General features: G+C 33.8%; 1 long non-coding RNA gene across 1 annotated transcript in view; it reads left to right on the plus strand.

Moving 5' to 3' along the window:
* Positions 1-16,450, plus strand: part of LOC140622655 (uncharacterized) — a 265,496-nt gene extending 249,046 nt beyond the window's left edge. Inside the window, exon 5 of the long non-coding RNA XR_012022349.1 lies at positions 16,259-16,450. This is a non-coding gene — a long non-coding RNA (uncharacterized lncRNA). The remainder of the gene's footprint in view (positions 1-16,258) is intronic.
* The last annotated feature ends 765 nt before the right edge of the window (positions 16,451-17,215 follow it).

Consider the following 17,215-nt stretch of genomic DNA (forward strand, 5'->3'; position numbering starts at 1 on the left):
TACTTATAAAGTTCCCCATGAACTCTCACTTGTGGTAGATAAAAATTTATTTTATAAATACAATTAAGAAGATAGTTTTTAAAAGATCTGGTATTCACATGTAATGTGAGATCACATTTATTACATTATTTATCACAGTTTTTTTTTCAAAAATACTTCTTGGTATTCTAATTGTTTTTAATAAATGTCAACACAATTTTTATTTTCAAATAAATGTATAATTATTTTCAACAAGAATACAGGGAAATATCCATGTTTCCTCATTGTTGGTATTTTGAATTCAACTATTTTCCTCTGCCAATAGCCACATGCTTAGGTAGTGCTGATTCTTGCAGTCAGTGGCTATGGGCCATGTGAAGATCATTTTGATGTCTGTACTTTAAAAAGGTAAATATGAGATGGTCTTACCATGGCATACTGGGTTTCTTGTAAAATAACTAGTTGCAAAACAAAAAGATTATCACATGCATAAAAAGTAATTCCAATGTCAGCCAGTTTGGTGATTTCTTTGTATGGCATATTCACTTCATTTTTAATATTTAAATATTAAATATCAAATGTCCTTATTACATGTGATGGGAATCCAGTATCTCCCAATAACTTCGCGTTGGTCAAGAGGCTTAAATTGCTCTTTATGATCAATATTCTGACTCCACTGAATCTTTCTATTCCTGCACAAAAGGTATACTGAATACGTCACTGCCTTTACAGTCCCCTAAAATAACACACTTTAAGAAGTTTTGAGTTAATGAGACTGGAGTTCTCTCCCAGCATATAGCTCATTATGGGAATCACTTTCTAGTAGAATATGCTGGTTTTGGGTATGGATTATTCTGCGTAAGAGTCAGGCTGTATGGAATTCTGGCTCCACTAAATCTGATGTCTGTGGCCATGTGTGTCTCAATTGACTTATCTGAAGATCACAAGAATTCTGAGTTAATTAATATCTGCAAGTTTTATTGCTAGCTTCCTTTCTGTTCTGTTTACTGTCACATTGCTCCTGCCCCCACACCTACTGATCTCAGAATCTTTAAAGTTTCTGCCGTTTTATCACATAGAGAAACCTTTTCTTCTTGATTTTTCTCCATAGCCCTTTTGGCCGTGACTTCAGGGTTGTTTTAACATCTCTAAAGGGTATCAAGATATTGCCCTAAACCAAGGTTTGGCAAGCTTTTTCAGTAAAGGGTAAGATGATAGGTATTCTAGGCTCTGCTGGCCTTAAGGCATCTGTCGCAACTGCTCAGTTCTGCTCTTCTAGCTCAAAAATAGTCGTAGAAATAGCCGTAGAAACATACCCAAATGGGAAGACTGTTCCAATAAAATTACAAAAACAGGTAGATTTGGCTGAGAAGCCATAGTTTGGCCACCCCTCTAATGAAACCTGAGTGTGTCGCAGTACAAATACCCATAGACTAGAGTTTGCTGATCTCCGCATTAAAGAAAGGCCGAATGATGTTTTGAGATAATTTTAAGAAATATTTTACAAATGGAACTTTATGTTCCATAAATGTCATATGCCATAAACAGTAAAACAATAAAATGAGCAGCATCTGAATTATCCAGTAGAGCATGACAGTACAGTTAAATTTCCCTCTGTTGCTCTTTTAATTGCATGACTTCTTTTTTTCAGGTTCCCCCACTGCCCCTTCTTACGCCTTTCTGAAAAGAATTACTAGTCATATACATTATTTTCTTGGTTTTTCTTATCGGTAGATATTTTTTGTGATATTTCTGTTTCATAAAATTGAGGTGAACACTGAATTAGCAAATAGAGAACCATTGCTCTTAGGCAAAATATGGAGACACACACACACACACACACACACACACACACACACACACACCTCACATAGATTACTGTCTTTAACCATAAAAACAACTCACCTTGATAAATTTGGTTTTATTTTTAAAAAGAGGAAACATAGTTCAGAAGTGTTACATGACTCGCCAGAGCCTGCTTCCTAATGCCAGAGTTGGGGTTCAGTCCCTGTCCAATTGGCTTCAGAGTGAGACTTTCTTGAACTACAAAGCACTGTCTTCTTCACCTTCTGGCCATCTCTGTGAGATCGGAAACAGGAGGCCAGAACCTCGCCTTGCTAGACCTCAATTGGAAACATGTGCTTAGTGACTCAAATTTTTCACTGTTCTGAGCATATCTGCAAATGATCATAAAGTGTCCTGACTACTGATTTTATGATTACAAATAAATTATAGCAAATAGGTAAATTACAAATACAGAATTTTAAACAGTGTTGACTGAGTTTTGTAAAATAAATATGCCTATTCTTTTTATTTTTATGTAATTGGTACCATATCAAATGCTTGCTGATTCATTCAGTTATTTATTACAATGTTACTGTCAGGCCACACATATTTTTGAGATTGTTACATTTGATTTGGCTGATTGTGGCTCATTCATTATACTTTTGTAATTTATTCTGATGTTTAGATATATAATTTCTTGTCCAGTCTTCTATCACATAGAATGTTCCTCACAGGAACATTTTGGCTGTTAGGAGTTTCTTGCTATTACAAATAATACTGGTATGAATATTCTGATTCATGACTATTAAAAAAAACTCTCCATGGGATATATTATCTTTATTTTTAATTATTTGATCATAGTTTCTATCTCTTTAATAATTTTATAGAAGGATAGCATTACTAGCTTTTCTAAATGATTCAGTAGTGATTATTATACCAAGTATGTATCCAAACTTTTCATTAATAGTTTTCTAATCCTAATCCAAACTAGCATACAGAGGATAAAACTAATTTAGCTATAATCTCTTAGATTTTAAAACCTAGTCTGATGCATTTCCAATGCATTGTTTAAATACTTTGCATTTATGATCATAAGTGTGAGCTGGCATATAACTTTGCTTTTATTACCATTTTATGGTCTGCTGTTAATAAAATGCCTCTTAAAATTAGATGGTGTTTTCAATTTTTCTAAACTTTTTAAAATTTGTGCATCTGTTCGTTAGAAATGTGGTAAAATATTTCTGTAAAACATATTCTTTTTTAATTTTTATTTTAAAATGGTAAACTTATTCACTAAATTTTCCCCAACAATAATTTGGAATGTATATTCTCTATTTCTAATTTTTTGGTGATTCCTTTTGAAATTTTACCATAATCTATTTAACTTTAAAAAGGTAGTCAATTGCTTTTTAGAACAATAAAAATATATTGGAATTCTTTGCTATTCATATCCCCATTACAGGCTTATATGCTATCATGATTCAACAATTAGATGTTACTACTACTTTCTGAATATATTTGTTTAAAATTTTATATATCTTCTTAAATTAGCATTTGCCTGCCAGGTTTTCTTGCTTCTCTTTTTAGATATCCTTTACTTTTTATTGAAATTCATCATATGTTTGTGTATGTGTGTGTATATATGTATACCTGTGATATCGATATTACTTTAGGGAGAGTCTATTCACAGTAAATTTTGTCAGGTTTTATTTATCTTGTTCTTGAAAGAGAGTTTGCTAGGTACACAAGTGAAAATTGATGAATCATTTCGTCCAGCATTTTGCATAAATTATTCTACAAACTTTGCCTCTCTTGGCTGTTGGAAAGTTTACTATTAATTGAATTGTAATTTTTGTTTTGTTTTGTAGATTACTTTTAATTATTATTAGCTGACATACACGTATGTATTTCTTTTAAATAATCCTGTTTGGGATATGTTAAAAATTTTTATTACCTATTTTCAAACATTTTTGTTTTTTTTTTCTCTTATAGACTACAATGTATCATAGCTATGCCCTAGACAACTTTAGGGAAAACTATATGATTAAGCTTGTATTCCAAGTTGGCCTCTAGAACAAAAGTTTATTCTGTAGACATCTTGGATTAATAACAAAGCCTTATGCTTTAAGAGACATGTAGCTATTTGCATAAGAATTAATAAGCACTACTGAAGAAGAAAAAGGTGGATACATTAAAATAGTTTTCACCTTTATACACATATATTTGATTGCCTTTTTTTGAGGTGGGGGGGCACTTGTGAGCTGTGGAGAAGGAGCAGAGGGAGAGGGGTAGAGAGAATCCCAAGCAGGTTCTGTGCCAGCTCAGCTGATGTCAAGAGTCAGATACTTACCCAACTGAGCCAGGTGCCACCTCTGCATACATTTGATTCTTGATCAACTATTTGTCTATCTCCCTTTCCTTTCATACATTGAAATTCAGGAAAGACTTAATATTATGTTTGTTTCTACATACATCATACTGGCTGAATGCTCCAGGCAATGGTGCCATAAAAGGATTTAGTGTTGGTCTCCACTGCTGGCATGTTGAACACTCAGCAGTGGTCATAGTCAGGAGGTCTTTGGTAAGTGGAAGACTATAATGCTCAGCTCATGTATTATCTACATCCCTGTTACCATGGCCAATTTGTTCATGAACCCACTGGGTAATGACAGAAGTGATTAGGAAAAGATGCTGACTGATATCCATAAACCAGGTCATTCTATCCACTCGTTAAAATCCTCTTCTTCTGAAGTCACCCTTTTGGGTGCATTCATGTGGTACACAATATCTTCATGTTTTCTGTCATTCTGAGAGATCTAGCTATACATGTCTTCCTTAAATTTTTTTGTCACCAGTTTTACAGTCATATTCCATCCAAGTCCCTGACCATCCAACCAAACATTTGTCTACAGTACAAGAATTGGTATATAATTACACATGGGGCCATTTCTCTTTCCAAACAAAGTGAACAGCCAGGTGCACTGCTTAAACTTCTGCCCACTGGGAGACTTTTCCTTCATCACTGCCCTTCATGGATGTCCCAGAAAATGTAACACTGCAGCTTTCCACTTTCTGGTAGTGCCTGTATATTATGCAGAACCATCTGTAAACTAGTCCTAAGTCTATTCTCCTGTCAACCAATCATAGAGAACTCCACATGGTGCCATAAGTACCAGCTGGAAGTGAGAAGCAATGTAGCAGAAGTAGAAACCATGAGGTCTCTTCTTCATATAATTTATTTATGCCTTTAGGTTCTCCTAGTGCCCAATGATGTCACTTCTGTTTGGTGATAGTGTTACTATGCATACCCAACTTTATGGCTTGTTAGGTCAGAAACACATGGCTCATGATGAACATCTCAGGTCACATGGTAAACTGGTGGTCCATGGTTAAGTGTTTAGTCTCTACAAAGGCCCAGTAATAGGCCAAGAGCTGATTCTCAAAAGGAGAATAGCTATTTGTGGAGGATGGCAGAGCTGTGGTCCAAAATGCTAATTGCTTGCATTTTGCAATTGTAAAGTGATTTACCTGTAGGAGTTTGCCATAGGTTATTTAAAATATCCCTACTTGCCAATGAACTTTAAGGACCATTGGATCTGCTGGATCTTATGGCCCAAGTGGCAGAGTAGCTTACACTTAAGGCTGGACATATTCCAGAGCCTTCTCTTCTGGGTCACACTCAAAATTGGCAGCTTTCCAAGTCCCTCAATAAAGGGGCCAGAGTAATATACCTAAATGAGGAATGTGTTGTCTCCAAATTCCAAAGAGGCTCACTATGGATTGAGCTTGTTTTTTTATTTAAGGAAAAGCAAGATACAAGGATTTCTCCTTTACCTTAGAATGGACGTCTCAATATGCCCCATATTAACAATGCCTAAAAGTTTCGCTGAGGTAAAAGACCTCTAAAGTTTGGTCACATTTAATTTTCATCCTATGGCATGTACATTTCTTACCAATAACTCTAAAGTAGTTTCTACTTCCGGCTCACTAGGTCCAATCAGCATAATATCATCAAACCAATGGAACTTTGTGACATCTTGTGGAAGAGAAAGTCAATCAGGGTCCCTGAGAAATACATGATGACATACAACTGGAGTCTTGACATACCCTTGAAGTAAGACAGTACTTCTGTTCTTGAAGATATCATATACAAAGTCACCTGGCTTCTTGCTTCTTAGAAATTGTTGGAGTATCCAGTGGTGATATTGTATATTGCTATATTGCTCCATTGCTAGATCATGTCACAGACAAATCAGTGTTCTTTACTATTAGAAATGGAGTCATTAGCATCTAAACTCTAATCAGATTAGAGAGCCAATCCAGAAGGCCCAAAACCAATTCAGAAAACTCATTTTTAAAATTCTGTTCTAGAACTCTTATCACTACCAAGAATCTGTATTAGTCAGGCTTCTCCAGAGAAATAGTAGAACCAGCATGTATGTGGGGGGGGGGGGGTGGAACTGTACATATACATACATACATACATACATACATGTATATACATAAAATAAGGAATTGGCCCACATGATTACAGATGTCAAGAAGACCTAATATCTGCTTTTGGCAAGCTGCAAACCCAGGAAAGCCATCGTTAAGGTTCTATTCCTTGTCCAAAATCCTCTGAGTCACGTGAATCAATGGTATAAATTCCCGTCTGAAAACCTACAGGCTAGATTTTGCAGCCAACTTTTCAGTTTAAATTCAAAAGCTGGAAAAGACTCCTACCCCCAATCAAGCAGTAAGGCAGAAGGAGTTCCTCTTATTCAGCCCTTTTGTCCTTTTCAGGTGCTTATTTGATTGGATGAAGATCTCCCACATGAGAGAGGGCATTAGGCTTTATCTACCAATTTAAATATTAATCTCATCTAGAAACACCCTAACAGACACACTTAGAATAATGTTTGACCAACAGTCTGGGTACCTCATGACCAGTTGATATAACATGAATCATCAGAGACTTTTGACCAGTTGATATAACATGAATCATCAGAGACTTTTCCCAGGGTTTTGAACCAAGGACATGACTTAACTGTCCAAAATAAAACAAAATAAAACACGCTAGTGATGTGTTGAAGCTGACTGAAATACAAGGGTAAAGTTAGGAAGATCTATTACAAGTAAAAATTCCCAGGGTGGCAGGGGTACCTGGGTGGCTTAGTGGTTGAGTGTCTGCCTTTCACTCAGGTTGTGATCCCAAGGTCCTGGGATCGAGTCCCATATTGGGCTCCCTGCTTCTCCCTCTGCCTATGTCTCTGCCTCACTCTGTATGTCTCTCATAAATAAATAAAATCTTAAAAAAATTTCCAAGGTGGCAGCTGTGGAGCTGTTGAGAAGTAATAAGAATCTTTATAGATTTTGGATGCCAAGCCAACAGAAGTAAGTATAGGTTGAAACCATACTAAAGGAGACAAGCACAATGCCAAGGTTTTTATTTTAAAAAATGGAAGAGTAGAGTTGACATGATATGATTTGCTGTAGTAACTAGGTAAGCAGATTTGGGAGAGAAGAGAACAAGATTTGCATTTGACACTTTAATATGAGATGTCTATTAGACACTCAAGCCATTATTCATTTATTGAGGTATTTGTTAATAATGAATTAAATTTTGACTTTTCCAAGAAGTTTGACAATTTTCATAGACACTCAAAAAAAGACTGAAATTGAAACTACACTTATGTATCGAAAGTTATGGTATATTTTAAGAGGTGCTCTACCTGGGCATTTACAAATCATGCTATATTTTTGAGAACCCAGTTTGACTTTACACAGCCTGGACTTATCACCATTCTTACCCGAACATGAAGCTATCTGCTGAGAAGTGGGAAAAAAAGAACATAGACCAGATAGATGTTTTTCAATGGTATGCCAGTCTTTCTATGACTTTGTCCCAAACTGCCTTTCTAGCTTCATTATTCATTGCCCTCAAGCATTTTTCCCCAATATTTTAGTTATTTCTGCCTGCTAAAGTCTTTTTCCTACCCTATATCTTTGCTCATGCTTATCTCTGAGTCTGAGAAGATCTGGTCTCCCATTTTCCAATTCTTAAAATCATTTACCTGAAAAACTTAAAACAGCTATTTTTTCCTCCATGAAAATTTTCTAATGTCAAAGTAAGTTATGTTTCCCCTATGCCTCCATCACATTTTTTTGAGATCAATAAATATTTTAAAATGCTGCCATGTATTCTAGTTTGCTATTACCTGCCTGTTTTTTTTTCTTTTTTCCCTTAGTAAGACTGCACTGATACCATAAACATATGAATAACGTTACTATGAGCATCACTTATTTTTGTATCCCCCAATACCTTGCACATAGTAGGTCTTAACATTTTGTGATTATTTCAGTCATTTGAGGAAGTAGGGTATTTTAACAGCAGTGAATAAATCAATAAATATTGCAAGCTTTCAAAAATCATTGTTATTTTAGACAATATTTCAACATACTCTAAAAATCACTTTAACTTGCTCCCCATAAATGCTTGGTACTATAGAAACAATTGTGAAATCCATGTTAAATATGAGTAATGAAAAAAAAATATCAGTAATGATCTGTATGCTCATTTTCAACATCATGTGCTTATTTCTTGATATCAGAGATTGGTATATTATTATTACATAGCAACAAGAACAACAACAAAAGCACACAGATATAATACCAACCAAACACAAGTGTAGTAGTAATTAAATCATGTATTTATGTGTGTAATGCTTATTTATTAATGTTTACATTTATATGTAAAATGTATAAACATTATTTAAAACCAATTTTAAAAAGTTTCTATTACGAAGCAGGAATAATTCATATGATTAGGCTATGAGGAGATAAAGGACTGATTTTTAACAATTTCGAATTCGCTCCATTATTCCTATGTAAATAACCCCATATTTAGAATTGCTTGTGGCTTCCACAGATTTGTAGTCTGACCAATACAGAGAATAATTGGATGTTTACCTCATTCTGTCCATGTACATTGTTACTATTTATACAATCATCATTAAGGACTAAATGATTTATTCAAAGAACCATCACAATTAAGTGTCTTTAAACAGGAGGAAAAATTTAATAATTGAATTATTTTCAAAATGTTGAAATAGCATCCTTTTATTATTTCTGAGTGATAAGAGAGAAAGTACAGTAGTAGGTTATATACCAAGATAATTAGACAACCTAAACTATGCAATCTTAGCCAAGTCTAAAAAAAGGTGAAAAAAATCATGTTAAGTAGCCAATATTAATGTCAAAAAGTACATGTAGTAAAACTGATGCACATTAGACACATTACTTTTCAACCCACTCAGTCCTCAGTCAGAACTAAGCTCTTATTTAGATGTTAATCTGGCATGATTAAATTATATCAAAATCCATGATAGAATTGGAAGGATAAGTTGAAAGTGGAGAGAAGCCACAGGAAAAAATCTGACAATTATAAAAGGAAAGCCAAAACTTTAACACAGAACCCAGAGCCTTCTCAAATACTTTCAATAACTTTTCTATATCTAGAGTCTGAAGATATGTTTTGATTGAGCACATTTGATGGCTTCATATTTAATACTGACAATAATTAGAAATGGGAAAACTGAAGAGAAAACTTATATTAGTTTGCATTATTTGCTGTGTGACCAAAGTGGATTAATATTCTCTTAAACACACAAACATTTTTACCTTGAAAACCCCAGAGGATCAGTTTGAGATCCCAAAATATTGAGGTAATTATTTCGACCTGGCCATCCAGACTCCTACATAGAGACTCTGAAGCAGACTCACTAACTCCTTTATAGAAAAAGATAACCACAATGCCTGTTGCAATAACCTGGATTTTCAAAGCTGTGAATAAGTACTATATTTATGAAGCAAAATGAGATAGGCTTTCTAATCAATAAGCTGAGAGGTAGAAATATACTCCTTCACAAATAAAGAATATATGTTACTCATTGAAATAGAACAACATGGATTATAACTGGGTCTTTAAGTGAACCAAAGAGCTGCTGCTGCTGGTGCTGTTTATCTTTAAAGAAACCATAATTTGTGAAAATAAAGACATTACAAAACATGAGAGAATAGCTATAATTCTGCAGTCATCCCTAAAAGAGGGAAAAAAACAATAGCAATATGTCACTTGATATTTTTTATTAGAAAAGTTTTCAGAAAGAAATGATAATAAACACAAATGTCATGCAATGAACAAATATGTATTATTTATGATTCAACACAATAGTTAACGTCACTAAACCTGCATCAAAACAAAGAAACTCCACATTGAAACATATTCATTGTTGCTATCATCCAAGGTGGATTGCCTGCTTCTCTCTCATTCTTTCTCCTCTGATTTATCCAACCATCCATCCATCCATCCATCCTTCTATCCAAGTTGTAATCAATCCACATGATCAATCTAACATGTATTGTGCTTTTTTAAGCACTTTTTTGCCCTTGATTAAATGCCCGCATCCACCCCTGTGATTTTCTTTGCTATGTATTAGGGAGTAGCTGGTGCTAGATTTCCTAGGATTCTAGTCAGTTGAACTGTAACTAGGGATGGCCCATGGAAGGGATTGTTGGGAGATTGTTGAGGTAGAGAAGGAGTAGATGAGTTGATCCTCCTCTCTATCTTGTATTACACGAGAGTGATTCTGTCTCCTCAGTGGGTGCAAATGTTCCCAGATAAACCGTGTAATCTGCTTCCTCCAGTCTATCATCCTGGGTCTGGGTCCTTCCAAAATCACTTCTTTTGTGCCTCCAGCCTGGAGGTCATGTAGCTCCTTGATATTGCTAATCTGTGGGCTGATCCATTCTCCCCCTTTAGGCATTCTTAGCTTTTATTTCACTTGAATAACCAATCCTCTGTTGTTTGCATATTACATATTCTCTGAATTACTCTGTTTAAATACTCAGGTGGTTTATGTTATCTGGTTAGACCTGATTAACACAGCAAACTAAGCATTTAACTCTTCATTCTAAAATGGTGTTTTGGATGCAGTGTGAATAAAATAAGTAATATTTGAATATATTTTCCATTTTCTTTGTGAAATAAAGGGACTTCTGGTCCTGCTAGTTGGGGGTCTTCCATTCCCCTTTAGGGGATTTGCTTATTGGAAGATACATTTTTATCATGATAAACGTTGGACTAGTTGTGAGATCATGCTCATAGAAAGAAGTGTATGGGTCTGTTTTGTCTGCAGGAAATTTTTTTAAAAAGATATATTTTAAGAAATATCATTATGTGCTACATTTATGTTCTTTAACAATGTAAAATAAATAAGAGTTGTTTTAAAAGGAATGTTTGTGGTACTGTGTATCTTTGAACATATGTATCACATGGGTTATTCTAGAGGAAACAAGAACTGTTGCTCATAATGGAAGTAGTGATGGTTTATTGCAAAAACACTTTTTCATTCTATTCCATCTGTTCTGCCTTCCTTCACTCGGTCTCCTTTTTCTTTTCTTTTTTGTAATTTTGTTTTTTTAACAGGTGATTTTTTATTTAGAAGTTTTGAAACCAAAGTTATGGTTAATTCTGAAAATATATTTAACAATAATATTAATAGATAACATTTATTTTCTGCTGATTACATGACAGGTACTGGTACACATGCCTCATAAATAAGACCTTATTGAATGCCCACCAGGATCCTCTGAGCTCAGCAACATTATTGTCCTCATTTCATAGCAGAAAGAACAGGTTTAGAGGTCAAATTGAAACTCTGCATTCTGACTTCAAGTACTAAGCTTTTAGCTATTATGCTAAGCAGAAAATGCCAGGATTTACTGAATATTATGAAAATATACTTGAAAGTAAGTTTGTAAGTTTTTAAATTTCAGATAAGAATAGTGCAATTTGGGAATGATAGACTTTGCCATTAACATGGCTAATAGGAAATAGAAGTAAATAACTCCTTAGCTTCCATATTGAATTGTAGAGAGAAATTTCATAGATAAAATATATTTAACATCCTCCAGAAGCAAATATTTAGAGAAATAGGTGAAAACTGTATTCACAAAATTAGAATGAGCTGAACGATTATAGTCAATTATTTTCTGAGAGATTTATCCACAGAAACAACAAAAAGAATGTACTTGTTTGACTTACTTGTTTAAGAAGTACAAATGAGATCACAAAAATAACTTTATTGTATTTTACTTCTTTTGTATTCTAAATATTGATCAAGGTTCTATATGCAAAATTTCAAAGTCACTTCTTTCTCTTTTTTTAAAAAAACTAGTCCTGTGAATTTTTTTCATATACCTATTATTGGTAAAAATCAAACTCATTAGAAAATTATTATTGACTTGAAGAAGATGACAGATGTACATAAATCCTTGCTATCTTTTGGGGATTATATTTCATGCTGAGTTAATGGTCTAATAATTCAGAATGATATTTTCATAACCAAGTGGTTAAATGTCTGATTACCTAAGATACGATTTGTACTCTGTGAAAAATCTATGGATTCATTATTGAAGTTAAAAAGTAGGATTTTACTCAGAGTTTTTGTCTAAGTTTCCCTTTTCAAGTCTGTCCTTGGTCCGTCCTTTCTGTTTAAGGTTTATTTTTTCACATAAGAGATAAACTCCTTTCCTGTTACTCATCTGCATCCATCCCTCTTTTTCTGAAAGAACCAGTTCAATTTCTAATTACAATCTCAGTCCTTATGAGAAGTACGAGGCTCTTTTTTATAGCTGAGTTCAATGGGCACTATTCTCTTCTCTTACCATCATAGCACATACATGTCACTCCCATTTATCTAAGGATCATTTAACCAAAAATAAAAAACTAGGACAGAAAAAAAAAAAAAGAAGAAGAGAGCTGTCAAAGTTTTCATTAGGATATCTACCATATCAGGAATCTAAGAGCCACAGGAAGTACCATAATATCCAAACACCATCCAAATGGTAGTTTTGGAATTCTCCCATAATCCTTGCTCAAATATTTGCCATTCTACATTCTAGTTCATCTTATGAATATTTCTTCTCAATTTTCCCTGGAACTTGCCCATTACTCTTGCTATGTGTTGAAATGGCCCCCCAAAGAACTATGTTTAAGTCTTATACTCCATATCTGTGAATGTGACTTTATTTGGAAATAAGCTCTTTGCAGATGTAGTCAAGTTAAGATGAGGGCATCAGGGTGAGTCCTAATCCAATATGGCAAGTGTCCTTATATAAGAGCTATATTTGGACATAAAATATACACAAAGAAGAATGAATGCCATGTGAAGACAGAGGCAGAAATTGGAATTATACTGCCAGAAGATAGGGAACAAATGAAGGTACAAAAAGATGGAGGAGTCAAGGAAAGTTCCTTCTCTATAGGTTTCAGAACCAGCATAGCCTAGTCAACTACTTGATTTTGGAATTCTAACCTCTAGTACTCTGATACAATACATTTCTTTTGTTTTAAGTCACTCAGTTTTTGGTACTTTGTTATGGCAGCCTTAAGAAGCTAACTAACCCTTGACTTCAATCATAAAATGTAAACACTTTGAATAATATACCCTCTACTGAGGTTGACAACTGTCTTAGTAGGGTTATTGTAACAAAAATACCATAGACTAGGGTGGCTTACACATTTACTTCTCAAAGTTCTGGAGTCCAGGAGATCCAAGATCAATGCACTGGCATATCTGATATATGATGAGATGCCTTTTCTTGGTTTTCAGATAGCTATCTTCTCCTTGTGTCCTCACATTGCAGAAAACAGAAAAAGAAGGAACAAGCTCTCATGTCTCTTCTGAGAAGGACACAAATACCATTCATGAGGATTTCACTCTCATGTCCTAATTACCTCCCAGAGGCCTCCTACTGATATGACATTGATGGTTAGGATTTCAATATACAAATTTTGGAGGGACATAAACATGTATTCCTATGACCAAACTTTTAGCTAGCTCACTCAATGGATTTGTCTCTGCCATTAGAGGCACACTAGTGACAGTGCACACCAGTCCAAAAACTAGCATACTCCTCATATCATGAATATGGATATAAAAAGTTCATCAGCTGAAGCTCATGAATTTCATTCTTAGATTGACCTTTATGTCCTTATCATTACCCCACTCTGCTTTTATATTCAACTCTAAGAAAATAAGTTCATTTGATTCCCCTGCTCCATAGATGATTAGAAACAGCAAATTGAGTGGGAAGGAATGGATTCAAGAAATAGAATAGGAATTATTACAGAGCCATGTAGTGGCAAATTTAGAAACTGCCTTAGAATGTAGACTCTTACTGATAACGTTCTGGAGATTAGGAATCTGACTTAATCTTCCAAGACTCACTTTCTTCATCTGCTAAATGGAAAACCATAACACCATTATTATTATAATTAGTGATGTAACATTTGATGAGTACCAGCACAGATATGTAGTAAGAATTATTGTCAGTTCAATTTTTCCTCATTTTGCTTCATAATGTATACCAGTCTAGCAACAGTAATTTTAAGGAAGAAGCCTTTTCATATATTTCCATTTAGTGCTGAAATTGCTAAACATGTATTTGACCTTGAATCTTCAATAAAACGATTTAGTTATAATAAATAATTATCAAGAATTTATGCAATCTATTTTGGAGCTAGTATCAGATTTCTAATGCTGCTGTAACAAATTGCCATGAATTCTGTGGCTTAGAAGAATACACATTTATAACTCTAACATTTGGTAGGTTTGAAATGTGATACAGGTTTCTCCAGACTAAGGTGCAAATGTCAGTGGATCTGTGTTCCTTTCTGGACACAGGGTAGGATTTTTTCTGCCTTTTCTAACTTCTTAGAGGCATCCTGCATGTCTTGGCTCATGGACCCTTTCATCTTCAAAATGAACATTGTAATTCCCTGACTTCCCATAGTCACATGTCTTTCTCTGACTACATCCAGGAATGATTCTCTACTTTTAAGAAATGTGATTTGACTGGTTCCAAGTGGGTAATTTAGAATAATCTCCCTATCTCAATATCTTTAACTTTAATAACAGTTTGAAAGTCCTTTTTTATCATTTAAGGTAGCAGATTCACAGTTCCGTGGATTAAGATGTGGACATCTTTGGAGTGTGGAGTGGGAGATGGGAACATTATTCTGCTTACCACAAAATTCTTTAATCCCTACATGAGTTTCTAAATTACCTTGAATATTCATTACATATAATGGCTATTTTTAAGAAATTTTAGCTAAATAATGTTGAATATTATTTTTGGAATCTATTTGATGCTTGATAATTAGTGGAATCTCTGACATCTATTAATATTCATGAGTGTACACTAGACCCATCACATACCTAACTATTCCTGTTAGCGAAGCCCTCTTAAATATTATAGTGATGTAGTAAATGTTAATTGCCTCTAAAATTTAGATTATTTTCTAGTTGGAGTACCCACTGCTCTTATAATGCTTCCCAGAGTTGTTAAATTTATTTATTTTTTGTGCTAATTCTAAATTCCTATTCCATAAATGGAAATTTGTGAAATGTATTACCACAAATGTCAAAGCCTCAAAATAGAGAGTAAAAATGAGGAAAAAAATAAAGTTGATTAAGGCGACATGTAAATTTTCTCCAATTTTACTATATTTATTATTATTTTTAAATGGGAATAACATTGTCTTTTCTCCTACATTCTCAGAGTTCTAAACAGATTAATCAAAAACTAAATCTACTAAGGATTTACACAATGCCTATAACTTTTTATATATTTGAACTCTAAGACCTTTACAGACAAAAAGAGAACAATAGTTTCTAGATATAGCTAGTTTAGTCCTTTTAAAACAAAGATATGTTAAGAGCTAGACATAACTGAGTTCTAGAATTATTATATTACTTCAACATAGTTATAAAGCTGGTTGCCAAGGTAAATTGAATCCCACCTTGGACATACTAAAACACTTAGGGGAAGAAATCATACATTGAGACTGGACTGGTGTGTACTCATCTACAATTTATGCAACCAATATTTATTTGGTGCCAGGCATTGTACTAATCACTGCAGAGTGGAGGATAAAAAAAGATCTTCTAATGTCCTCAGAGTTTACTAATAAACTAAAGCAAATTTGTCATATAAATATGCTTTTATCCCTTTCAGAACCCTTCTACTATTTCCCTGATGTCCCCATCATTTCTTTTCCCTAATCAACTTTGCTCTCCTTAAACAATAATTCACTCAACTTAGGAGTTAACTCTAGCTTTTATTATCAAATGTATCCTTAATAGAATTCCACTGAAATGGGAAAAATCTAGAAAATTAAATAATGTCAAAAGTTTAGTGAAGAATTTAAAAGTGTGTGATTTTAGCAAGAAGAAAGATAGGGTAAAGAGGTCTATAATAAGCATATTCAGAAAGTCCCATTTTAAGTAAATTCAATACTAATTAATTTTAGAACTTGACAAATTTAGACCTTGTTTATTATAATATACAATAAATTTACTATTATAAAATGACAATTATGAGTAAAGAGAATATGTAATATTTATTCTAATTTCAATTTTATGAATGCTTGTGTATTCTCTTCTAGAAATAATGTTTCATCGAAATAAAGGAAAAGAAGGTATTAAGTTGACATCACCAAATTGGGACAACCCCCACCATCACCACCACTGCCATCAAAGAAATAGCTATGGACAATTCATTTCATAGAAGTAGAGAGTTGAGAAGCAAATATTTTATTTTTATCAACTGGTATTCCATACTGCCTCATTTTGTGAATTAAAAGCAAATCATTCATTGATAATGATATATGCCACTTTTTTCTTCTAAGAAGCTAAGAATATTTAATTTCTTTCTACTTCAGATTTTTTATTACAAAGTTTAAAGAAAAAGAATCATAATGCCCACCATTGCCCCACCATGCCCACCATTGCCCCATGTTATAAATAAGATCTGTTAAAACATTTTGATCTCTTGTGATAAAGATTATTAAGTATACAATGCCATTATTAACCACACATTGATTTCAAGATGCCCATATTGAATAACTTTAAACTTTAGAAACCTTCACTGCTGTTTTGAACAGAGTATTTGTTTAGAGAGAAAGCATGCATTTTGAAACCTCAAAATTGAAATGTCAGATAGTTACTTATAGTGCATTCATTTGAGCCATAAATGAAAGAAGGAAAAATGTGCATTCCACTTACACTACTCAGTACTTTCTCCTTACCATCTATTCTATTTTTTAATGCATTAAAATTACTCTTTGGGTAAAGTGTCCATTTAAATGATTGCTATGTTTTAAACAATTTTTTAAAATGTGATGGAATGGCCATTTCTCATGCAGTCCAGGTGTTCTGGGCTAATTTTATGGTTTAAGTGACGTCAGCAGCAGGGAGAGTGACCGTAGGAAATAGTACCACTAACCATAGAAGACCAAAAAGCCAAAAGTCAATATTTGTTTTTTTTTTCCTTTTTCTTCAATTAAAGTAATTTTTGCTATATTCAGAATGCTTTCTTTCATTCAACAAATGGTTGGTCTACC

Source organism: Canis lupus, chromosome 2 (assembly GCF_048164855.1).
Source record: "Canis lupus baileyi chromosome 2, mCanLup2.hap1, whole genome shotgun sequence".
Classification (NCBI taxonomy): domain Eukaryota; kingdom Metazoa; phylum Chordata; class Mammalia; order Carnivora; family Canidae; genus Canis; species Canis lupus.